This window comes from Cyanistes caeruleus, chromosome 5 (genome assembly GCF_971803275.1).
Source record: "Cyanistes caeruleus chromosome 5, bCyaCae1.hap1.1, whole genome shotgun sequence".
Classification (NCBI taxonomy): domain Eukaryota; kingdom Metazoa; phylum Chordata; class Aves; order Passeriformes; family Paridae; genus Cyanistes; species Cyanistes caeruleus.
In genome coordinates this window covers 7,628,797-7,654,638 of record NC_141705.1, presented here as the reverse complement: position 1 = coordinate 7,654,638, position 25,842 = coordinate 7,628,797, and the positions used below count along the sequence as shown (strand labels likewise).

The 25,842-nt window shown below is 38.9% G+C and overlaps 1 protein-coding gene across 12 annotated transcripts in view; it reads left to right on the top strand.

Annotated features, from left to right (window-relative positions):
- Positions 1-25,842, top strand: part of FAM53A (family with sequence similarity 53 member A) — a 69,353-nt gene that overhangs the window by 32,583 nt on the left and 10,928 nt on the right. The window lies entirely within an intron of this gene.

The window sequence follows — 25,842 nt, the reverse complement described above, 5'->3', positions numbered from 1 at the left end:
TGAGTAATCTTGGTGCAAATCTATTTGATTAAGCCTCCCAATAGTTTGAGTAATTCTATAAAGCCTAAATAAGAGCAAACAAACCCCTGTATAAATGGATTAACTAAAGAAGCTGCTAATAAGCAGTTGGAAAGAGATAGTATTCTAATATGGCAACTCCAGGTGCTCCAGCTCAATGGAGGGGTGTTTTACTCCAGAATTTTATTCAGAATTCTACTTTCCCTCTCATGAGAGTAGAGGTGCTGATTTAAGAGCTAGGAAACTTCAGTTTGCCTATACTTTGTGCATAATACAAGTGCATATGATACAGCTTATTTTTTTTGGAGCTTCTTTGTCCACAGAGTTGAGTGCTACAGTTAAAAATGTAAAACTGAATCTAAAATTATAGTCAGAGAACACTTTGTGCTTGTGAATATAACCCTACTGCTTTCAGTAGATACCAGACTTGGAAGGCTTGTGTGGTGGATCTATTATGACTAGTGGTAATGAGGCAGTTTGCAAAAACTGCAGTGAAATTGTAAGGAAGGGACATAGTTGTGCACCAGTGTCCCTGTATGTGATGCACTGTGCAGAAGAAAAGCTGAATAGGCCACAGTGTTGGCTAAAACATGTAGTTTGTGGTACCCCAGTATTAGTAGGCTTTACATCAAAATACATGGGGAAGAATACCAGTAAAATAGGTACTGGAACTGTCTGATGCTAACTAATTTATATCCACTTGACTGAAAGTCTCTACTATGACAACTACCTTTCCCTTGTACTTTTGTGAAACCAACTTCCCTATATCTTAAAGGATTTTCCTCTTTAAAAATACAGCATTTTTAGTGAAGCTGTGGGGGTAGAACAATCGGTTTATTACTGACAAGGTTGGTAATGGTTCTGTTCTAGGTATGACTAGACAGTGTTCTGAGTTTTGGCTAAGATGCAAGTTTACTAGTTAGCTAATCAGCTCTTACCTGTTTCTCTGTGTTAATCACTGCTGGGATTAGTTTGCTAATCTAGACCAGAAGTATTATTGGATTTGCCTTTCAACTGCCTGTGTGGTCTCATGCAGGTTTCTTAATGTAAAATTTAAAACCTGCCCCTTTTTTGGCTAGACTCGATGTTTGCGTTCTTCGGGCTCAGGAGGTGAGGTGCAATATTTCAGACTACTGAATGGCTTCAGTTGCTCAGGTCTTAATGCCTTTTAAATAATCTATACAGCAGTGTGTATGGAGGAAACCTGTTACAGCCCATGTCTATAGGAAGTTTTTTGGCTGTTTAGATTTGCTGCAGAATTGTATATGACACTAATATTTAGCCAGTCTTTATTATTTTTTCCCTGTAAGACTATTCTGAAGAGATGATTTCATGATGAGTAGTTTATTCTGCAGTGTCAAGGCCTAATGCTTTCTTTCCATCTCTTTCAGTAGAATCTTCCTATCAAGATGCTACTGTGTATCTAGTCAAAGGCACAAACTATAGCTTGGAAATGCATCAATTTCCAAACATGCTAAACTTTAATGAAAACATTTGTTGAAAAACTAGGCAAGTACTAGAAACATTTGAAGTAAAAATTGAATTAAGTCTAAGAAATACCAGGTTATTTTAGAATGTCAGCTTGCTTACCCATGTTATCATTAGAAGGCTTCCTATCTTACCTTCTCTGCATGCCCCAGATCCTGGCAGATGTATATGCTTTGGAACTTATATTGTGGTCTTAAGCAAAATTACTGCTGTGCAAAATATCATAAGCTAATACTAGAGAAGGCTTGTTTTGAAGTGTCATACAAGGTGTCCTATATCTGCTTAGAGCTCAGTGAAGATCAGGGCTACCATTAGGGAGAGTTCAGTAAGACCTTCCCTTCCTTTCATGTGTCTTGATGGCTCCTTATTGTTTCCAAAAATACTTTTTCTGTGATTTCAAATTCACTTCCAAGTCAGTTTATGAAAGACCTCTGTTGAAAACAAGCACTTTTAAGGATTTTTGTTTTAAGCTTTATTGCAAATATTTTGATGTTCTCAAATCTTTCTAAAAAGCTCAACTTACCCAGTAGTTGCTCAAAAGCAGGTCAGCAGTTAGATAATAGTGCTTGTGGAGAACTTAACATGGGTCAAATGATTTATGATAGATCTGAAGGTGATATATTGGAACCACAACTTCTTGAAGGTGAAAGTTTTGGGGCTGCAGACATTTCTGCCAATGCTCTGGTGTCCTGAGAGGTTGACACAAAGACATGCTGAAGTTGCAGAAAGCTTCTCAGCACGGAATTCTCTCAAATCAGTGTTTTATCAGCACTAAATGATATATTTACATTAGCTTGAAGCGAGGGCTGTTGTATCTGAATGAAGATCTTGAATAACTGTGGTCAGGTGAAACTTAGGAGGAAGAAGGGGATGAAAAGACTTTTTTTGTTTGATGTGTTTTATTTTCTTGTTTTTGTTTTGATGTTGGTTGTTTGTTTTGGGCTTTTTTTTTCATTAGTGAACTGGTTTTTTTGCTAGTTGAGTTCTGAAAGCATACTTGTTGGTTGCTGCTTCAGTCCCTAATAATTTGATAAATATCAGTGTTAGAAAAATCAAAAGTCTGATTCTGAAAGCAAAGTTCCCATTGTCATTGCTTTTTAAGTTCAGAATTCATTGATGAGAAAATTCAGATTATTAATTTATCTCTGCCTGTTCTTAACTAGTCCTTGTTCATGGCTTGCTCCTTCCAGTGTTGCATCTTTAATATTCTGATTTGTGCCTTTATTTAGAAGAGGTAAAGAAGTTGGGCTGCTCTGAATATCATAAACTGTTTATTTCTATTTACTTTGACTTTGTTTTATTCTTCCACAGACCTTCACACTTCATTGCACTCCCCCTCTGGTTTAGGTTTTCATACCTTCTTGGGAAGGAATATGCCCTATCTTCAATTCTCCTGGAAAATGCCACATTAATATCCAGTAAAGTGAGTGATTCATGTATGTAGAAAGAGATTCAAGTGTTCAAGCAGATTGCTGTACACCCCTGCTTAGCTCTCATATAGTGCTAAATTCTGGAAGGATCTTTTTTTGGACTAGAAGCTGAAAATACCAACTTGTGAAACATCAGACCTTCTAGGACATGAAGACAGCTGTAAAAACAAGTGGAAGAGACTGTAGGAAAAGATAACAAAATACGATAGCAGTTTTCAGCCCCTGAAGGCTCAGAATGACTTTCTCCATTCAGTTCTGTGTGCAAGAAGAGCTGTAGGAGCTGTAGCACAGCAGAACGGGGTGTCTGTGAGCATTTGTTGACCATCACCCCGATCCGGAGCTGGCTGCAGTGAGCGGTGTCAGCCTCCCCCCGTGGCCCAGACATCCCGGCACCCCGGTGTTTGGGGATGGCAGAGAGCCTCCCTGGGCTTGTGCTCTCCTGCAGCAAACCCGCTCTGCCTCAGAGCCTGCCACAGAATGAGTCAAGGTGGTGTTTAGACTGCTAGCTGCAGTATGAGGAGAGAAATGTTTCTTTACTGAAGTGGAAACTGCTGAGTTTTTTCCAGTGTTCTGCTTCGTGAGTTATGTCAGTTGATCCTGAGGTGCGACAAGGAAAGAGCAGCCAAGAGGTTGCACATGTTTTTTGGTGTGTAAGCAAGTTTTGCTGTGACAGTGAGATTTAATTCTGTTTTAGATCAAACAAAACACTGTAGTTTGAAGTATTTCTGGTGTTCAACATTCTTGTCTTACTCCTCCCCCTGTGTGGTGGCATGAGGTTCCAGAAAGTAATAATCCTGGTATCATACTTAAAAATCCCAAGCTACTTGTGTTTTCTGTGAAGTGGTACTTGGTCTGTTTAAATAGTTAATATCAAATACCTGGCTTTATTCACCTAAGTAATAGTTTCAGCTATTGAATCCTGGGGCATATCATGCATTAATTAACATAAGACTGATAAGACAACACAGTGAAGAGTTTTAAGGGCCTCTAAGCAGTCAAATAACTCAGGGACTGAAGTTGTAATTTCCTAGTACAGGGTGCTTCTTTTCTTAGAAATGCTGTAAAGTCATCTGGATTTTATACTACTGGATTTTCTTGGTACTGAGGGAGAGCCTAAGTGCCACGCCAGGTCAGGCCAAAGCTGCAGCTGGCACCCTGCCCAACCAGAACAGCTGCTTTGAGGGATGCAGGAACAATGAATGTGCAATGTGATACTTCCTCCAGCATGGCCTGGCTCCAGCCAGTGTGCATCTTGGGGGCTTCAGAATGTGCTTCAGTGGTTCAAACTCTGACCACTATTAGTAGAGCTATTTTCTATTGACAGTCAGCTTTTTTAACCCCATATCTTGGACGTCCACCGTGTTACACAACAGTTCAATTTTTGTAAATACTTCATCACCTGCAATACCTGAATGCTTGATTTAGTGTTTCTTGAAGTTTCAGCTCTTCAATAAGCAGAACATTTGGATAACTTTGATCCTTGAAGTAAATTGAGCTAAAATTGCTTTATGACTATTGCCTTTATGCTGTAGATAGCAGTGATGTAATGGCTTTATATAGTAATGAGGGTTTCTCACAGTGCAAGTGTGAATAAATAAGTCAAATATGTCAACTTTGACCAAAACAGCAAAACTAGTATCACTTACATGTGAGAATAAGCAGAAGGACTAGATGGTAGTGATTCCCACAGCAGTTTAAAAACATACAAAGCTGAGGTGAATGTTGGGGGTGGATGTGTGTCCCTGAAGGGTGGGAAGAGGAGGCACTAGTTAATAAAGGGCAGAGCACATCAGCAGTGTTGCAACTGAACTTGGGTCAGGTGGCTGCTGCTTTTATTACAGAGACTTTCCTGGTAACTCCTGATCTCTATTGTGCAATCTCTGCATCCACTTACTTGTTTCGCTTTCTGTAGGCCAGTTTGTAGAAGCCAGTGTGAATAGATACAAGGGTGAGCTATTATACCAATTATTTTATTTAGGTACATAAGTCAGGGCAACAAAATGTGTGGTTGCAGTCTGAGGACTGCCAGGCAATGGCTGGTTTTTGCCCTTCAAGGTTAACTGTAATGGTTAGTATGGGGACAGGTTTATGAATTAGCCATACTGTGACCTTACTAAGCTTAAGCCTTGAGCAAAGTAAATGTGGAAGCCTTCTTCCTGATTCTTTGAATTTTTGTTGTGATTAGTGTAGTGCAGGAGCTGCTCCCTTTTGTCAAGCTCTCTCCCAGGTTGCTGTTTTAGCATGTGCAAGATAAAAGAAGTGATATCAAGTCCCTCACTAAGCTCACAGGCTGCCTGCCCTGTGAGTCAGGGCTGCACTGGCTAAAGTAGGTTAAGTGCTGGCTCATGAAGTTCATTCAAATTGTGCTCTATTAATAGTAAACATGTTGCTTTAAATAGCTTGAGATGCTTATGTAAAGCTTGTCTTGTAGCCTCTTGTCTAAATGGGAACAAACAGGTTATTTGGGGTAGATGTAATTTGTGCTTGTGGAGTCAGCAAAGGCTGTTCTGTGCCCTGCCCACGAGTGCAGTGTGATTTGGGGGAGGTCTTTAATACGATTGCAGCACGTAATCACTCACACGCTTGTGATTCGCTTGCAAGATGTACTGCAGCATCTCTGGGTCACAGTGTAGGTCTGGTTTTTCTACCTGTGCATGACATGTTGCAATTCAGTGGTGCATTGATGGTGCAGCAATGCTCAGATAAAATAGGTGAGTAGAGGTCCTTGCCCTGTATGTAGGTACCTTGTGCTGCAGGGCACCCTCAATGCCCTTGGGTTTTGGAATGTGGTTTGTGGAAAATACAATACAGATGAGTAATGTGTACAGAAGGATTGGGATCAATTAAATGGTAGCAAATGTAGATGTATAATACTAGTAGTTTCCCTTTAAGACCAAAAAGAACAGCTATGAATGAGACAATTGAGCCAGGAACAGAATTTTAGTTCTTTTTTTAAAATTTAATACCTATTACCATGGAAGCCTTTAACTAAACATTTGAAAAATAGAACTAATCCTAGCCTATCTTTACTTTGAAAAACACTTCAGGGATCTTTTTGGCTTTTTTTTTTGTCCTGTGGTGGTAATTTCTGTAAGTGATCATAAACCAAGAAAGCAAAAGATCACATAATTTGTATTTCAAATATAAACACTGTATGAAAATTGCCCAGTAAGTAAAACAGTGGTTTAAATCCATTTTGTGTAATTCTAGGCATAAACATAATTTATAGCTGGAAATAAATTGTGAGCAGTGGACCTCAAGGAAAATTGTTGTACTCTTTGCCCGTGCAGCATCACCCTATGTGCGAGAGGCTAAAGACTTCAATATTTCTTCAATATTTAAGGGTAATCTTGTCCTGGGGGACAATTGTCTGAAAGAAAGTGAGTACAGTAAGATATTTGCAGGTTGTCTAAGCTTCTGTAGAGTTAAGATAAACTCCTGCTATACCTGCAGGATTTTGAACAATGAAGTACAAGTCAGCATCAATTTGCTAGAGGCTGGTAAAGCTGTATTTGTTCAATGCAGATCAATTAAGAGGCCAGAGAATTGCTAAGATCAGGAAGAAGTTATCTTTGGAGAGGAACAGGTATGTGGAAGATAGAAGCAGTTTCTTGAGATGCCTCCTCCTGTGGCATTGACTTCTTAAGCAAACTTCAGTGATGGCCAGTGGCAATCCCGGCACCGCTGCCACTGCTGGAAGAGCACAGGTATTCCTGTTCTGCACCTCTGTGCAACAGATGTCTAATAAATTTGCAGATATTTTGACTTGGACTGTACGTTAAATTTGCCTCTCTGAAGTTAAGCAATATGCATCTGCTATGTAGTGTGATTAAACCTCCCATATTCTCAAATTAAATAAAAATAATGTACAGTTGAATCACATATTGGTGTAACTATTTACATTTGGCTATCAATCTGTAAAAAACATTTGTGGAAATCATGGCCGAGGAAACATATCTTAAATCATCCTGTCTCATTCTCTGTTGATGCATGATTACTTCCCACAATATATTTTTCTAGTATTTTGTCCACTGTAGCCTTTTAAATGCCTCCGGGGATGTGGTTTCCTTAGCAGATAAAAAGAATCTTTTGTGGGAAGCAGAGGCAGTTTTGCCTGAGCTATAAAAGTTATTCAGACTCACTTAAGATAGTGTCATGTAGTTTTGGATCTCTTTTCTACTGTCATGGTTGTATTTCATGGAAATAGTCTTCCTGGTCCTCTAGTTAATAAAAACATGTCATATGTCTTAGTCTCCATCTGAAAGCAACTTCTACAGGAGCAAGAGGAAGAATAGCAGATATTAAATGTGGTACCTAGTGCCTGGGAGCCTGTATCCAGCTATACTTTCCTGCTTTGTGAAAAATTTGTAAATGACTGCTTTTTTGGTCAGGAAATATTTTTCTTCATGAGTTGGAGAATAACACATGAGCAGGATATTTGAGGGAGCTCTGAGAAGTAATAGCCAGGGATGAGAGCTTCTTGTAGAGCTTCAAGGACTTCAGTAGCTCCAGCTGAGGTGTTCAGCTAAATCTCCATTTCCAGTCAAACATTTAGACTATTCCTTTCCCTAATAGATTGGTTTCTTAATTTAAACCTTTTCAAAATACTCCAGTAGAACAGGTTAATGAAATGAATATTTTGTTGAAAGTGAAACTTTTTCAGTAATCTTAAGCTTTATTTACCCTACTTTGTAAGGTGTTATACAGATGCTACTTCCTATGTTGAAGTACTTACATTAGAAATACTCAACTCCTGGTTTCAAAACTAAAAAAAATTCTTTAACATGTATTGCATCAGAATAAAAAACCTCTAAGTGGGCTTAAGCTCTAGATATTTAAAAGAAACCCCAAACAACCAAAACAACCTCCCCGCCACAACTTTGTTTTACGCCATTATAAATCAGTATAGCTTTCTTGTAAACTTCTTAATCATATGTAGCAGCTAGTGTTTGTCTCTTGCTGTGTCCATTGTTTGAGCAGGAACTTGTTTAAATAACAGTAGTATCTTCAGGGGCATATGGAACTATTTTTGGAGTATGCATTTGTAGCATAAGTAGTTGACTTAAGCTTAAAGACAGCTTTTTAACCTTGTCAAAAATCTGTATTTTCCACTGGGCGTTATGTTACTATCTGACAATCAGTTTTGAGTTGAATTTTGTCATTTCAGGCATAGTTGTATGGCTCTTTCATCCTTCCAATCCTAAATAGATGAACTGCACATCTGTTGTGTGAAAGTAACGTAGGAGGTCTCTAAATTTTTCTATTTCAAGAGTGACTTTGTTAACATCAGTTAAAAGGCTTATCTATAATTACACAGTTCCTATTAACACTGTGGTGTTGCAAAACTGATGTTCATTTTCCATCCCTTCCCAGATGGTTTTTAATGTGAAGCATGTGAAAATCTTTATTTTTAAAACTGGGTATTATGCTTAATAACTAGCAAAGGAAAGTAGCAAAATTAAGCTTTAATTTTAAAAATAAGTTCAGGCACTGTACCAGGTGAAAACAGAAGTGTTGAAAACAAAGAGCTGAGAATTTTCACCAAAATATGTGTGGCAGCAGTGCCTAAGGATGACACTTGTGCCATGACTGACTTTAAAGGGCCTTTCGGGAGCAAACATTAGGAGCCTTCTCTGCACTGGGGAGGTGCAGAGACTCAAGTGTGGTTTTTAGTTCTTTAATGTGTTGATGAATTTTTGTAGAAGTGAAAAGAACAGTCTCTTAAAATGAAGAATGGCATCAAATATATTTTTTTTTCAGAAGGAAGCGAGCACTGTATAAGCCTTTCAACATCTGCCTGTAAAAAAGGCAGGACAGGTCATAACTTAATTTGACAATGAATCTTGTAGAGCTTAAGATCCCAGATGGTGTCAATGGTGTAGAGCTACTGACCTGGCTTGTCTGAGCTTTTCATGTAAAACTTGTGGGCTCTATATCCAAGTAACATGTAGCTCAGCTCAAAGTGGATTTAATTGCCAGAGACACTGCCCTGTGGAATTCACTTTCCTTTTCAACAGTCTGTGTGAGCCTTTATGGCTGCAGTATATGTATAGATGATGTAAGCTCTAAGGGCTGCCTGGCAGAGCAGTGCTAGCTTAAGAGTGTAGTTATTGCAAGAGGGAGATGTAGGAGACTCTAGCAGCAGACTTGGGGTGATGAGTTTGGGTCCTCTGTGCTTGATTGTATAGCATCAGTTAAACTGAAAGGGATGCTTGAATTTCCAAGATTTTCAGTATTTTTTATTTTCCTTAAAAAAAAGAAAATAGTTTTGCTCAAGTAGAAGCATCTCTGATAGCAATGTTTGCTCTATCAATTTCTTGAACTTAACAGTTCAGATAATTCTGCAATTCAATGAAGCTAGAGAAAAAGGTATGTGTAATTAAATATGAAATGAGATGTTGAAACTACTGCTTCTCAACTTCTTCCCAGTTATTTTTGACACTGGGAGTCTAATTAAGACTCCCCCTGCCCCATCCAATAAAGTGTTTATTGAGAACTTAAATTAATTTTTTCTGGTAAGTTCTGTAGGTGGAAAAAAAGTAACTTAAACTGTATCCTTTTTTGTTCTGCGTTACAGGCCCTGCTTCCTCACTTGATGCTTTACTTGTGTTTTACATAGATGAAGATGTGCTGTGAAACACTTCTTCTTGTGACCTCTATTGTGTAATTTTAAGTTTGGGTTCTCCAACTACTTGAATTTTTGTTGTTTAAAGATGTCCTTAAGCAAACGGCAGTATGCAAGGCACTGGTATAAAGCATTATCTTCCCTGAAGCTGTGCTTTTCCTGTGGTCACTCTGCAGCATGTTAATGTTGTGCATGCTTTGAAATTATGGAGGGTTTGGTTATAGAAACCACTTTAGCATTTGTTTTTCCCTTCCTTGCTCCCCTCCCCTTGCCACCCCTGTGGTTTGAGTTTTGTATGAGGAGGACTCAGAGGAAGGGAAGCTGAATTCCTTTTCCTTGTTTTCGTCTTTCAAATACAATGGTGATTACAATGTCTGTATGAAACAGGCATTATATTTTGGTAAAAATGTTTTGTCTTAAAGTGAGTGAGTCATCTTCTGACTACCAGGCTTCAGAATATGACAGTCCTTAAGAACTTTCCATATGAGGAAGCAATAACAGATTTGTGGGATGCCTAATGAATCATGGATAATTAGTGTCCTGGTCCTGCTAAGCTTTAGCATCTGACAGGTATTTTTACTTTTTGTGGGGTGGTTTACAGAAACATTCTCTACCCAGTTTATAATTTGATCTAATATGTGAAACCTTTAAATGCCAACTTTTTATGTCATGGTACAAAAATGATATTGAATTGATATCACAAAAACAATAGAATTGATCTCACAGGATTACCTTCTGGACTTTTTTTATTTGTTTAGTTCTTGTGAGTATATTGTAGGGCATCACAGATTAAGCTATAATCTATTAAAAATGAAACTGTAGTCTATTAAAAAGCAACTATTGTTATAGTGAGGGGGACAAGTGATATATTCTGTATTATATTATTGGTGTGCATGTAGTATGAAACATCTAGCTCCATACTGATTTAGATGAGAAGGATCCTTGATATATCAAAGACTATGTATTTTTAGCTTAGTTCAAAGTACTACAAATAATTACTTCAGTAAGCCAGAAGTTTCCAGTTACCAGTATTTGGCTTCTTATGAGAGTAGCCTGGGGCATTTAATCATCAGAGCTCACACTTGTGGGAGAGTCCTGCCCATTGCATTTGGTATCTGCTGAACATGAGTGGTCTCCAAATCCCTGCTATTTTAGTGTATCTGTTGTTCATATATAGCTGTGTGCCTGCTACAAAACTAATGAAATTCCTTTGATAATTGATGATTTTTTGACACTAGAGCTGTTAGTCTTTGTACCTTGTCCAAGGAACAGCCATTTTTGAGAAGGGAGGCCTTTCAAAATAGGTGTTGTAGAACAAGAAAGCTTTTCTTAAGAGCTCCAGGGCACATCTGAGGCTTCTTGTATAGTCTGACTTACGGTGAGCAACTGTTCATATTGATGACAGATCCTTCTGGCAGGACCAGCAGGTCCTGTCTCAATACCTTCAGCTTCTACCAGTCCTGAATTCAAACATGCTTTTATTTTTTCCAGTCCTGTTTTAGTAAATAGGCCCAGTTGACTGAGGCTTGATTTACTCTGGTACCAGTGTAAGTACCTGAGGATTAATCTGCAATTTGCCAAGTTGTTGGAGATAATGCTTAAGTTAGAGAGTTAAATTTGATGCTTTTACCTCTTCCTGCCATGAACAAGATGAGTAGGTAGCATAAAAGAAGGGGAGGGAAGGGGGTTGGGAATTGCTGTCCATTTAGGGCTCCGTTTCAGGTGCATCTGAACTTGGATAATCCAGATCTTGTGTGATTCCCCTTTCATTATGATGAAAAAGATCCTTTACTTATAGCTGTAATTTCTAATTAATGGAGTCCTTAATTTGTTAGAAAAAAACTATTATTAGATTGAGCAGTGTTAGAGGGGAGCATTTTTTTTTCCAGTCTTGCTCCTTAAAATGATCTTGCTGTCATGAACAGATTTAAGTTTCCTGTGCTGAAACATAACTGATAACTACATTCCAAACTGGAGTTATACAGGTCATAAAGTTTGTCAAGAAGTGGCCTTGTGGGTTTTTCTAACCACAGCAGAATATTTTCTTGACCTAGTTATTTTTCAAAGACAGATGACTGTTTTTCTTACCTTGGACATTATTGCCTGAAGGGGTTAGTCTGATGGTTTGACACAGGGTTTGGAGAACCTCTAGTCTCTGCCTCTGATACTGTTGAATTTGGATGCTATTCTGCACAGCTGTGCTCTTTAAAAAAAGACTAAGATTCTTGAACTTGAAAAGCTCCTTCAGTAACAGGCCTTGAAAAAGGAAACCTTTGCACATAAGGCATTTTCCTCTAGGATGAATCTTGCACAGTACAAACCTAAAGTATGGAACTGTTCTACTGGGAGTCAATATTTTTTTTTTTACATGGCATTTAAGCATCTTTACAAAATGCATGCCTATGTTTACTGGGAATTAGCAACCCAGCATGATGTCTGTTGGCTAATTTCACATGGTCTAAAAACCTTTTTTCCCCTAAATATTGCCAGCTTCTTTCCCTATTACCGTATCTGTGTGTTCCTGCATGTGCGTATGTTTTATAAGGATGTTATGGACTACTGCTTGCTGCTGTAATATCTCTTTCTTTTGGAGGGAGGAAGCAGAACTGAGTGTTGGAAGCAGGAGTAATTCTTTCTCTATTACTGTGTGAGAACAGGACATGTGCAGAATTAAGTAGCTTACACAGCTACTCCTCAGGTTCTGCTTCATGTACATTGCTGTTCTGCAAGTTCCTTTGGCTTCGCTCTGAGTTATTTTTGCAGCTCTGCTGCTTTCTTTTTTTCAAGTTCTTTGGTCTGGTGTCAAAATCCTGTTTAGATCCTTGTAGAGAATAACTTTCTAGAAAACCAGCTGTCCTTTCTGGTGCTGAGCATCACTAAGTCCTGTTCCACTTTAATTATGGCAGTAAGGAATTTTCTATTACTCGTAGCAGAAAAATCCAGTGGAACTGAGTTTTCTGATCCTCTTGTGTGGTGGCATGACCCACAGTTAGTCCTATAAATACACTGGGCTATTCTTAGGCTGCTGTAGAAGCTGCCTTATACAAAACATTCCCTGACTAGGTAGGCTTGGGATCTAGTGACCCTGATGTTACCTGGATGTTGTAGCCATGGCATATCTGAGAACCAGGGCTGAGAATATCCTGCAGCATCTGTGAAGCCATGTGAACATCTCCCCATCCACTCTTTGCTCCCAGACACACAGGACATTCTTCTGCTAATGTGATCAACTCTTTTTATGGCTTGTACTTGTATTTTTTCTTTTAGTGAATCTGCTTCTGCAATCAATGACTGTGGTTTTGAATCTTTAACGTTACCATATTAAATTGAAACCCACTTAGCATAATTCTGACTTTTTATGTTTTAATTCATACTCTGAAAAAATACAAAGACCTCTGGGGAACCATGAGACAAATTGCACGTGTGGCAGTCAGCAGCTAGAGGATGGTGGCAGAAGGGTGAAAACTGTTCCCAACTGTCTGTTCCCAAGCAGAATTTGGGGATTTCTTTCTTTTTTTTTTCATTGCCACTGTCAGCAGTTTGATAGTCTGGAAGTTAGTGCCTTAAAGCTGTTGGTTAAAAAAAGCATGCTAGTGTACTTCAGGAGGGGATGCCAGAGTTTGAGGGGGAAGGAAGGAATGTCCTCTGCAACCTTTTTGGTGTATGCTCTATGAATAGCTCTCAAAGCCTGTCTCTTCCAATTATTAATTCCCTGAGCAGCACTATTTGTAAAGCTTATGTTCTTGAGATGGCCTTTGGTTTCTAATGTCTATTTAGGCATAAATGCTATTTTTTTCTTCAGGTATGAGTCTACTGATACATGCTGGATCTTCTGCTTTAGGAGTTCCTTATGCACCTGTGAAATAACTTCAGTTAAGATTCCTGTTCTCCTGAGTAGTCATGAAACCAGCTGCCAGTTGCACAAAGCAAAAATCAATATACTGCCAGGTTCACCACAAGTAACAGCAGCAGTATGTGTTTCTCTGTCCTACAATAACTTGTGGGAGTAGCAGGAACTGTGACCTAAATAGGAAGGAGATTCAAACTAGTGCTACAACATATTGTCTGCAGAGTGTAACAAGTGACAGGTTTGGGACACTTTGAGTTTCTCCTCTGTTTATCTAAAAACAAAACAACCTTTTTTGCTTTGATATCTTACAGGAGATGTTGCAAGCAGTACTGCTTGGCTGATTTAGCTGCTGTCATACTGCAGGGTGGTTTTTTTCTTCTCTTGTGGTGAAGTCTTTCCCCTGCTGTGAAACAGACTTCATCATGTCTTCCATGGGGGATCATTTGATCTGTATGCATTCAGACTGAGGGTCAAGTCCAGTTTTGTAATAATGATATGGTTTGTAATGCATATTAGTGGTTTTACCTTTGGGTTACAGCAGAAATTACTTGGTCCTTGAAGTTCATGTTTGGAAACTGTAAACCAAAGGATTACAGAGAGGAAATGAAGGAGGGGCAGGATGTTGAAATGCGTTTTTAGTGAACAGTCATATTTGTAATAACCTCTAATCTGTAAGAACAAACCTCAGTGGAGCTGCTAGTGAACTGTGAGTGCTGCTGTTCACTCCCTTTGCTTTAAACCTCCTTCCCCTTCTACACATCAATTCCAAAGCAGTCATGTTTAAATTCTTTAATGTGACTCATACCTACTTCGAGTTTTTTTCTTCTCTCCATCTGAGAAGGTTTTGTGTACACAGAGTAAGGCTACTTTCACCCTTCACTGGCTAACTTGTGGTCAAAATATTTTTCTGTGATCTATTTAAATGTGTCCTGAGATTTATGATAAATTTGTTCTTGTGTAACACTCCCCACCCTGCTAGTTTCTCTTCCTTAACCTTCTTCTTTAGGCTTACATACTGTGGAGGCATCAATTTCCAAGAAGTGCTAACTGTCAGATGTATAGCCAAGCTGAAGTCTCCTGTTAAAAGAGATTACACAGGTTCCTGGGCTTCAATAGCCTATAAAAATCAAGTGAATATTGCACAAGTTGCTGTGGTTTGGTTTGTTTTACTTTTAGGATTAGAACATGAGCACCATGTAACACTGATTTTTATTGGAGCTGAATTTTATTGTTCATTCCCAACATGGTTGGTTTATGTTAGAAAGCTGCCATGAAGAAGATTGTGAGTGATTTCTTAAACTTTCTTCATGGCTAATCATATCAGGTGTCCTTATCAAGTGTTTGTGCCCTGGAGCTGGTACTTCAGCTCTGCTTTCCAGCTGATTCCCCTTCAGAGTGCCTGCTTAGAGAAAGTTACTGCTGATTGTCTCTTTTGCCATGCTAAGTAAACCAGGCTCTGCTGAAGCAGACTGTGGGCATTGCCTACCTCTGACTACTTCTTTTTTCTGTTTGCTTTTATTCTCTCTCCTTTTACGGCTGTTTTGTGTTGGTGACTGCAGTCACTTGTTTTTCTTGTCCTGCTCTGACCCTTCCAACTGATTAATTCCTCGTGATGCAGTTTGATGGTGTGACCTTGTGCTTTTCTATAAATGTGCCCATGATATCATTTCAATCAAGTTCATGAATATTCCAGCCTTCTCTTATGTGGCTGATGTCACTCGGCTTTAACTCATGAAGTATGTTAATATAATGTGCTCTTTGGGGCATATTTTTCCCATTTTTAAGCAGTCTTCAGATGCATTGTCACAAAGATGTGTTGCCACCTCCTTCTTTGAGCAGTTGTTTTGTGTGTTGGTTAGATTTCTGCTCTATATCAGTATTGCTGCCCTGTGTCTTGCAGAACTCAGCAGTGATGATTTAGCTGGTCATGGAGGACAGCATTAGGGTTGGGAGCAGGTTTGTGTGCCACACCTGAGATAAGCATACCACTGCTCTGGAGTAGATGAAACTAGAAGAGATGCAGTTCTTAAGTTCTTAGAAAACTGATCATGATGAAGAAACAATTATTCTCTAATTCTTCTCTTCTGGACTCGTCTTTCTGTGGTTTTTTTTTTTTTTTTTTTAGGCAGTGGAACTTTGTTGCTGTTAGGGCCTTTAGTACAGACTGTAACTTGACTTTTTATTCCAAGTGCTGTGTCATGGCATGGTTTTGAATAACTCACCCTTTTCCTTTTGGGACGAGGTGTAACTTCCAAGACTAGTTGTGTCATGCTGCTGTTCTGGGCTCCCTTGGACTGAAGTCTGGTCACTCAGCTCCCTTGCCTGTCTTACTTGTGGAAAACTTCTTTAACCTGCTTTGATTATGTCAGTAAGGATAGGTAGAATATGGCATTAATTGCTGAATAGGGTGTGTGATCTCCTCAGCTCTGAGGGCATGAAGATGTTCCAGAGCAGAGTTTTTTCTCTGGAACTGTCTTCTGGTTTAAGGTCTGTTTGGATGGTAGAAAGTGGGTTTGTGCAATAAAACCAAACTAGTAATTCAGCTACAGTTCAGAGGCTTTTGAAAACTTTCTCAAGTCTCCACCCAAGAAACTTCCTGTGAGATCAGTGCACACAAGAAGATGATAAGAAAGTACTAGGTTTAAATTGGATTAGTGGAGAAGACTCATCTTCTGTGGGGTTTTTGATGTTCAAAAAGACTTCTTAAATTCACTGTGGTGTATAAACATATTAGGTAAAATAACTTGCTTCAAACTTGTATCTGTAAGACTCCTTGAGTGTAATGACTGCTGGGGATTTTCAGTGAAGGAAGAAAATTGGCTTACAACAAATGCAGCTGCAATCCTGATGTGAAATGAGCTTTTGTTGCAAAAATTACAAGGGCAAGCACTTGCATAGGGCAGAATTTCCATTTTGAAATGGGAATGGTTTAAGTTTGCAAAAAGCAAGAAGAATCTTGTCTGTTTTTGAAGAATTACCCAGGAATAGAGAGTGCAATGAAGTCTCTAAAATCTGGGGACTTTTTTTTCATATGGCTGAAGGGAGAGAGTAACAGGAAGGTCACTCAGTGCTGGTAGGCAGTCCTCTGGTGTGGATTTTGAGTGTTTCTGGAATCTCTGTGGGGACTTACCAGGATTCAAGTGGTCAGGTGTATGAGGTTTTTACTGTGCATTTTGAAGAAGAACAGGATTAAAGAGTTTTTGTTAAATGAAAAAATGATTTATGGCAGAAGTTAGTACAGTAACTTTCTGGCGAGTCTAAAGAAAATCAGGATTAAATGAGACTAAATTTCTTTGAAATCTTTCTAGTTTCTTCATATCCAGATGTTTTGAATTGTCCAACTTTTTATGCAAGCAGAGATTAAAAAATGAATTATTTTAACATGCTTTTCTTTAGGTCCTGCAGGCTTTGGTTTTCTTAGTTTTTGAGTAATTCTCAAAATTTATTCACTTTTATTTATATAAATTATTCATTTATGTGTAGTAGAAGGAGCTGGTTTCACATTTGCTCTTGACATTAAGATTGAAAGTGGCAGCTTGGAGTGAAAAACTGCTTGTATTTGGGCAACACAGGATGGAGTTAGGACTCATGTTGTTTCAATATCAAAGGTGTTGTGGCCTTTTTTGTAGGTGATTTGCTGTTGTCATGGTTATAGTTTCTCTGCACTGTTCCCAGTGTTGGAGATCCCACCAGAGATTTTGAGGTTGCTTTGCCACGTGAGCACATCTGCTGTGTTGTGTATCTGACTTTCAGGAAAATACTTTCATCAGACATCACCTGTCTGGTTTAAAAATGCAATTAAATAGTTGAAGTAAATATTTGCATTAGCTGGGAAATAAAGTGGCACCTTGGAGATTAGGTCTGTTGTAATAATGAAGTGATAGAGAACAAAATGCAGCTCCTGAATAGGAGTTCTTAACTCTGAAGTGCAGTAGAAGATAATCAGGAATTAAATAAAATTTCTAGTGCAAGTCATCAACTGGATAAGTAGTAGATAGATCCCTTTGTGTTAAGCTTAATTTTGCTACATCAAAAAATGTATTTTGCTGACAGGGTGTTTTTGATAAACCTGTAGTGGCTAAAATGCTCTGACTTCAACACTAAAATGGCAGGAATGTGAAGAGCTTGCTTAGCCCAAGCCTTTTGGAGTGCAAGCTGCAGCACCCTGGGTGAAACAGAAGCCTGGGTAGTTTTCCATTAGTTGTTCTTGTTGCAGTACTGGTGTGACACACTTCATCCGCCCAACAGCCTTTTTTAAGAATCTTGAACTTGCAGTAGTTAAAAAATAACTTGGTTCATTCAGTGCTCTGTGAAATGACTGGATGTTTGCTTAACAGCATTTCCATTTTAACTGTCTTCCTATGCTTTTGAGAAAATAGCAAGTGCATCCTCAGTTCTTAAATGAATCTGTTTCTGCTTGCTTCCAGTACTGCTGAGCAGCCAACAGTGTACTGATAACTCAGTTATTGATGTGGCAACCTCGTAAACTTCAGCCAAGTGACTAAGTACTCAAATACTCAGATATAGGAACTGATAAACTGATGTCAGCTAAAACAATTTCAACAAACTTATTTTGAACATGAAGCATCTCTAGCTCAAAAATGTTTTCATGATGTGTTTCAGTTGGATAAAATATCAAATTCTAGTTTGAAGGCCTACTGAAAGTTTTTAACATGCACTATTTGCAGTACCCCACTGTTTCAGGTATCATTGCATTGCATAGTCTGCCTTGATCAGAAATATTGAAGTGTTGCAATTGTACTTGCAGATTTTTTTTGTATGTAACTATTTCATTTTCAAAAGCACAAGATGTGCTAGTGCAATAAGGGAACAACATCTTGTGGAAGGGGAAGGAGAAGTGGTAGATCTCACTCTTGGGTAGATGCATTAGAACCAAGGCCTGGCTCAGTGTCATTTCTGGGGTCACTGGTGCCTGCTGTGGGTCAACAATCTCCCTTCCTTCCACCCTACCCAGGAAGGCTGCAATACCACACTAACATTTCTAGCTCCCTACTGAAGAAACTGCCTTCCCTCAGCCAAACCTGAATAGTAAAACCAGAAGGCACATAACCTATGTGATCCTTTTTCTCGTGCAAGAGGTATAGATTAGTTTGGCACAACTCAAAAATTGTGTGATTGCTTGGGTCTGTAAAGGTTTTACAAATGTGGAGTTTAAAAGAGCCTTTAAGACCAGAGGTTGAGTAATTTGAACTCTGCAGAGATACTGTCCTTCTGGGAAAGCGTTTTGCATATTCCCAGTGTTCTTCAGGTGTGGCTTTTGATACTTTTTTCCTTTCCTAGTTATATTTTAACTATTTCATCTTTCAGTTCTGTTTTTCGTTGATCAGCATGTGCTTTGCCAGTCTTCTAGACTAATTCACATTACCAGTAAAGAGCAGGAGAACTTTGTGGTCTTGGTAGTATTGGAACAAGAATACTGTGGTATAAATTGCTTAGCAGGACCGAAAGTTTTCTGAACTTCAGCTAATCCTGGGTAACTGCATTTCAGCCCATGTTGAAGTTTGTCCCTTTTAAAATGTGTGTTGCACATGGGTATTTAAGTTTGAAGTGGTTGGTTAAAATAAGTGATATGAAGTAGTGTTATGATGTAAAATAGTATGAAAGATCTTAAAACACATATGACAGGTGCTTGTGGCTTAACTGTCATGTCCTATTTTGTAGAGCTTCAAGGTTACTTGTAGCTGCTGTAGTGTGTGCTGAGAGTGGCAGAAATCAGATGTGCTTGAAGCACAGTCAACATGGAGCCTCACTGAAATTGTTCATTAGTGCACAAAAACAAAATTGATCCAGAGGCTGAGTCTCTTGATGTGCTCCAAGCCCCTCAAATATAAACTTAATGTGGGTTTTTTTTTAGCTTCTCTCCTTTCAGCATTTAATTAGTTTACTTTTGGCATAGCAGCTTGCCTAGCAGGTTTGTTTTTTGGTTTTGTTTTGTTTTTGTTTTAGAGTGTTTCTCATCATATTTGTTTTGAGGATACTTTCCTGAATCAAAATACGTACTTGAAGGTTTCAGGGATTCAGAGTGAATGTACTGTCCTAAAGGGCTCAATGCACAGGCTATTTTGTTGAGCATTTAATATTGGTTGTGTAACTCTTGTAACTTGAGCCTGTGTTACTATAGAACCAAAAATTTTTTTAAGTTGAATTTCCAAGGCTTGTTAAAATTGCATGTCCCAGAGCAATAAATTTGCTTTTTCCAATTTTGCAAAGCTGACATAGTTGGCACAGTAAGGTGTGTTTTCAGGGCATGCAAGTGTGCATTTGGGTTGGTAAATGGCCCTTAAGCTTGTTAAATAGAAGTACTTTGTCAGGTGAGTAGGAAAAGTAATAATGGAATTTAATATGAACAAAAGTACTTTGCAGTGGAGTGTTTCACTTCCAGACTTACAACTAAAGTATATATATGCTCCATGTTGAAAAATACTGTTCTCTGGTATTCATATTCTAAAAGAACTGAATTCTTTCTGCTCTCCTAGGGAGAGGACACCTCATGGAGAGCTTGAATAACCATAAGAAGAAATGAGAATTTTCTCTCTTTTGTTACTGAGCCTTTAACAGCAGAAAGCATGGACCTTGAGTAGTTAGGTAGTAATTAATAATCTTGAATGGCTTCAGTTCTGGAAAGAATTTAATTGATTGCCATCTTTTGAGGCACCAATAAAATCTTTGAGATATAAACTGTCTGGTTGTTTTCATCTCCTTTTGACAAAACCCTGGTTTAAACTCAGGTTATTTTACCTCTGTTCTGTGGTGCTTGAGCTCTGCAGGAGGTGTCCTCTCCCTGCAAGAGTGGGCAGCAGAAAGAATTCTGTTTTAAGAGAAACAGGTCCTCAGGTAAATGGGGCCACCTGCATGTCAAGTGTAGTGTTTTTGTTGCATCTTGTAGTGATACAGTTTGATTCAAAAATAATTAGATTTAACTTTAGGGTGTGGTTAATCTGGTAAATACATTATTCTGTTTGATGGGGGTAGGATGAACCCTTGGTAAAGCATACTTGGAATACCTGAAGTATGTATCCTCTTCTTAAATCTTTACAACTAAAGAGTCAGATTCCCACCTTTATCTTGAGTAAAGTGTAACACAAGCTCATTCAGACGGCATCCAGACATTTGTGGTGGACATAAGCCAGCATGTGCTTGTGTAAAAAAAGCAATTGTAGAAAATGAACTGTTGGATATTGTCAGGGAATTTTGTATACATGTCATGATAAAATGTTTCTACTAGGAGGAACAAGGATGATACCACTCCAAATGAGGCATTATTAACACTGAATTAGTTAATGTTGGTGACCTTGTAGGCTAGTATTGATACTTTTATTCTGACTGGTGTCAGGAGATAAAGATTTGTTTGTGTCTGCTTACAGAGCACATACACAGCTCATTTATATCTTAAAAGGCCTTTCTGTACTTTTTTCACTGCGCTCTGCCATTGGAGACCTTGGAAACATGCTGAGTAATGATCATCATGAGGACTGAAGTAATACTGTTCAAAATGCTAAGTGGTTGTAAGAAACTTACCGAGGTTTAAAAAATACATTTATTGTATGAGTTTTTAAAAAAATCACATTTTGTTCAAACTACCTCAGTGCTTTTGGAGCATTATTTTTAAATTTGGAAGCTCAAGATAGGTAGGATCAGACTTCACTTATAGATTATTAGCTACTTAAGTAGGATAAGATACCAATCTCTTAATGGTTCATGGTTTTTTGCCAATATATAATTTGATACAGTTAGAACCAGCTGTAGATCAATTTCACATTGGCTTGTGAAAGTTGTGGCATGTGGATCCCAGGTCCCTTAGTTATTGGGGTAGAGGGAAGAGATCCTAGAATGGACTAGGGTATAAATGGAGTTTGTACAGATTCTTCTGACTTGCCACAGTTCCTTTCACTGGCACCCAGCCACCCCTCAAATGGGTATGGACTGGAGAGTTAATCACAAAGCCCTTTCTTTGTGATCACTGATTTTTAAGGACAGATGATTGTTGTCTTTCCAGAGCCATCTGGTGTGTAAGAGAAGGCTGGATGGGCAGATCCTAGTGAACCTGATCCTGGATCTTTCTCCCATTATTTTCTGCATTTGCTTTCTGAAACTGTGATTCATCTATCCCTATTGTCCTGTCTGAATGCAGAATCATGCTAGATATGTATATGTACTAGCTAATAAGGTGTCAGCTTTGTAAAAGGAATCAGCTAGGTTACACTTTGAAAATCTTCACAAAAGTGTATGTTTATGTGCAAACAAGTGAGCATCCTTGCCCCCATAAAAGTCGGATGCTTTGCTATAACAAGCTTTGTAACAAGCTGCATTTTTGAAGATTTCCAGATCCTCTGATTATATTCCTGGTTAATCACCAGTATTAGTTTGCTCTTATGTTGTAATATATTTGCAGGTTATGCAACAGCCTTAGGGAATTGAACTACAAGTTGTAATCTTAGTTTTTACTCTTAAACATACTTGGCAATAAATCTTCAATTTATTGCGACAGTTACTGTATGTGCTGGCTTTTGTCCATGTGCTTTGTGTGGCCACTCAAAGTACTGCAGACAGATTCTGTCCTTTGAACAGCTTTTATTGAGCTCTCTCAGTTGAGGCAGACTGTCCTTTGAGAGGTGTCCTCTCCAAGCAGCACAGATTTGGAGCTTTTTCCCCTAGAGAGAGACAGACCACTTGTCACATCAGTGGGGAGCTTTGGCAGATGGGACACTGTGGTTGCTGCTGGGGCTTGTGGAGCTGCTTCTCACCAGGAACAGACTTCACCATCCTGGCTGTGATCCTGGAAATGGCCTGTCCGTGTGTTGTGCTGCCAAGGAGCCTTTCCATGTACCTGGCAGGTTGTTGTACTTGCTGTCAGAAGTGCTGTGTCCTGCTTCCTCCACTGAAAAAAAAACAAAACCCAAAAAAACCCCCAAAAAAACACAGTGAAGTGGAAGGAAACATCCCAGGGGCTGCTGGGTGGGCAGCACTGTTATATTTCCTTCACACTGAGATTATTGTTGCATAATGCCATTGCCAAATGAATATTCTATTAATAATATTGATTGCTTGAAAGTTTCAAAGCCCTCAAGACTTTATTGGAGCCCATTATAGTGTCTGTATGTGTCTGTTGTGCATTTGTAGAATTTAATTTTGACCTATGTACTACATGCTGGGAGTTATTTTGGTTTTCTGCTGCATGCAGTCTGTTTCCTAGGAATGCTTGACGTGTGCTGCAAGGCCTAGGAAACCAGTTTGCAACCCTTATTGCTGCTGCCCTTTGTAACAAGTAAGAACTCTGTGAACTCATATTTTACGTGAGTTTTCTGCCTTGCTCTACACTAAAATTTCTTAATCTGACACAGTTAACAGTAAAGCTTTTAAATATTTGTGCTACTGTTTGGGTAAAAACAAAACATTTGTGAGCCAGGAGGGTAAGATGAATATATTGTTGCTATCAAGTACATTTCTCAGAACTTAATTAACATGAAGTACCCAAAGCCTTGCTTCTCTGAGTTCAAGGAACCAGCAATCCCTTCATTCTGTCCCTTGTCATGCTGCAGAGGCCACTGGTGTTGTGTCACATCCTAAAAGCAGAATATCAGTGTAAACTCAAAGAGGTAATTTGAGGTTTAGGGGAGCTTTTGAGTGGGTAACAGCTGCAGCTTGAAACTCATCTCTGAAACAAGGTGCTTGCAGCAGCTGCTTATGATTTGTTTCCCCCTCTAACAGCAGCCTGCCCTGGCAGAAAGTACTTGTGACAAAAATAAAAAAAAAATAAAAAAATCCATGTGTTTAATGAGGGTGAAACTTGGCAACTGTGTCCCAGAAAAGCACTGCCAGGAGTTGTGAACCACTTTTCAGATGGCTTAATGCAGTTAATGATCAGTTGTTTCTCTCCAGATAGTAACCTCCTTTGTGTGAAACACATTGCCCTGTACATCAAAAAAATCTGCTCAGTTCTGTGAAGACAACATATAGTGTTACATCAGCCCAAGACTGTCCTTAGTCAGCAGGTTTGATTTCCAGAACATGATTAGGAGGATTGCTGCACAATAAACATTTCAAGTGATTCTAACTTGTGCTTTGGTTTAGACTCTGTGGATTCTTTTAAATGGGCAAGGAAGAGGGAGCTGGATAAAAGTATGTTCTTGCCTAAGCAAGGGAACAAACTAGAAAAACAGATGGTGCTAAAAATAGTCTATTACTGAGGTCTAAATATGGCTCTGTGATTCCCCCCACCCCTTATAAATAATGCAGCTATAAATCCTGCTAGGTATCAATAAGTATTGAATTAACTCCAAACTGCTGAGTGTTACAGAACCTTTTGGCAGCTTTCCAAGCTTGGTGTTGCCCTTCATTCACAGGATCAACATTTAATTCCTTAACAGGGGAAACCTGAAGAATTCATCCTCTTTGAATGGAAACAGACGCAGGGAGCTTGAATGAGTAGCTACAGGCTCAGGCATCCCATTGCAATGGAAGGGGAGCCGTGCTTGATGAGTTTCTGCTAGGTTGCAGCCAGGATGAATCTCCTCCTTTCTTTTCTGCAACGCATGAACAATCAAAGGCTCCTTTTTTATCTATTGTTGCCATGGAGGGCGTCCATTTAAAGTTCAAATTCCAGCAGGCTTGGGAAGAAGGAAAGGAGATAGGAGTAGGCTGGGCTGGGAGATGATAGGCAAGCATCAAAAGTGAGCTGAAGACAAGCCAGCACTTTGTCCTGTGACAGGACAGACCATGCTGGGGGTACTTGGTTTTGAATGGATGCCTGGAAGTTTTTTGGAGCAGAGAATGAAACGCTGCTGAGGTAGCAGGCACAGAGAGCATCTGGCGTTTTGCTTTCTTTGCCTCGGCAGAGTGGGTCACAATGTGAAATTAGGCCCAAAATGGCATTTAATGAAGTGAGCCCTTGTGCTGGAGGTTCCCTGTGCTCTGACAGTGAGGGAGTATAAGCCCTGAGGAGAGTGAAGAAAAGGAAATCTCATTAAGGATGGAGGTTTTCCCCCTCTTTTGTGAATGGATTCTGTAACAAATGTCTTGCAGATACCCAGAGCTGCTCATCGCTGTGTTGCTTTGCCATACCTGCAGTCAGCACTGCGTGTGTGTTTATGGTACTTTCCTGTGAGCAACGTGCTGAGGAGAAGAGGAGGCAGTGAAATATCTGCTGCAGAGTTGCTTTTCCTTTCTTGCAAGTTCCTGTATGTACAATAAGTATTCATTGCTGAAAGAGCTAATGAGTACCAGACCAGCTGCATTTGACATTATGAGAAAAGAAAGGGGCCATCTATTGACTCACATGCTAGGTTTCAGCCAGCTGTGGATATTTCTTTTTTAATTATTACTTATCCCACCAGAAAATTGGATAATGCTAAAATTATTGGTGATGTTGTTTGGAAAACAATAATGAGTTAAGAGCTATGGTTCAGTGTTAAACTTATAGTTAATGTGCCTAAGGGTTTAAAGAGAGGTGAGAGCTCTTTTTCTCAGGTTTTGCCATCTGGGTTTTGGCAGGTGGCAGGGGATTAAGTTTTTTTTTCCTCTGCTCTCAATTGCAAGAGGTGATGGCTAGCAGAAGTGTTGAGTAGTGTCTCATCATTGATATGGGAACTTTTTTCCAGAATTTTTTGGCAAAAAATAAAATCCCAGTGTAATCTTCTGAAATTTATTAGAAAAATAAGTTGTACATCTTTGAATTTAACTCTGGGTAATTCAGGGAGAGGGTTCTTTAAATATTCAGTATTTTTTATAACATGTTAATCAAATTAATAGATTAGTAGGTTTTTGTTGTCCCTGAATGCAAGGACTTAACTCTGAAACTAGACTTTGTTCTTCCATACTATTACCTGTTATGGAACTTCCCTTGCTTTTTGACAGTCACTTTCTGACTTGATGCATCATCATCTAAAAGAGACGTTAAACCAAGTTGATTCATCTGAGGCTTTTCTCTGCAGAGAGGTTTATTAAAATCACTTGGAGAAGTCTTAAATTTAACTGTCACTTGGTCTTTTGTTAGTCTTGCATTGCATTGATCAATTCCTGCTGCGTGTATGCGCTGGTGCATAGGGGTGATAAAAGCAGAACAGATATCTCAAGCCTGTGAAAATGAACCAATTGTAATTTCTCTACATCACTTAGTGATGTCAGTTTTTCCATTAGGATGGGAAATAATAGCTTGCTTACGTGTTTTTTCAAGTACATACGAATTGAAATTTGTTCTGTTTTTAAGTTGCTGTTACATACAACTTCTAATGGAATAGAGTTAATAAGGAGATGTTTTCTGCACAAGTGATCTGGGAGGTGATGGTTTAATGCTAAGGTGAGCTGCAGGTAATCAAATAGATCATCTGTTTCTATATATGAAAGTACTCATTTATTTTTATTCTGATGACATGTGCTTTGCAATAAAACTTAAGTATTAGCAGAAAAGGAAT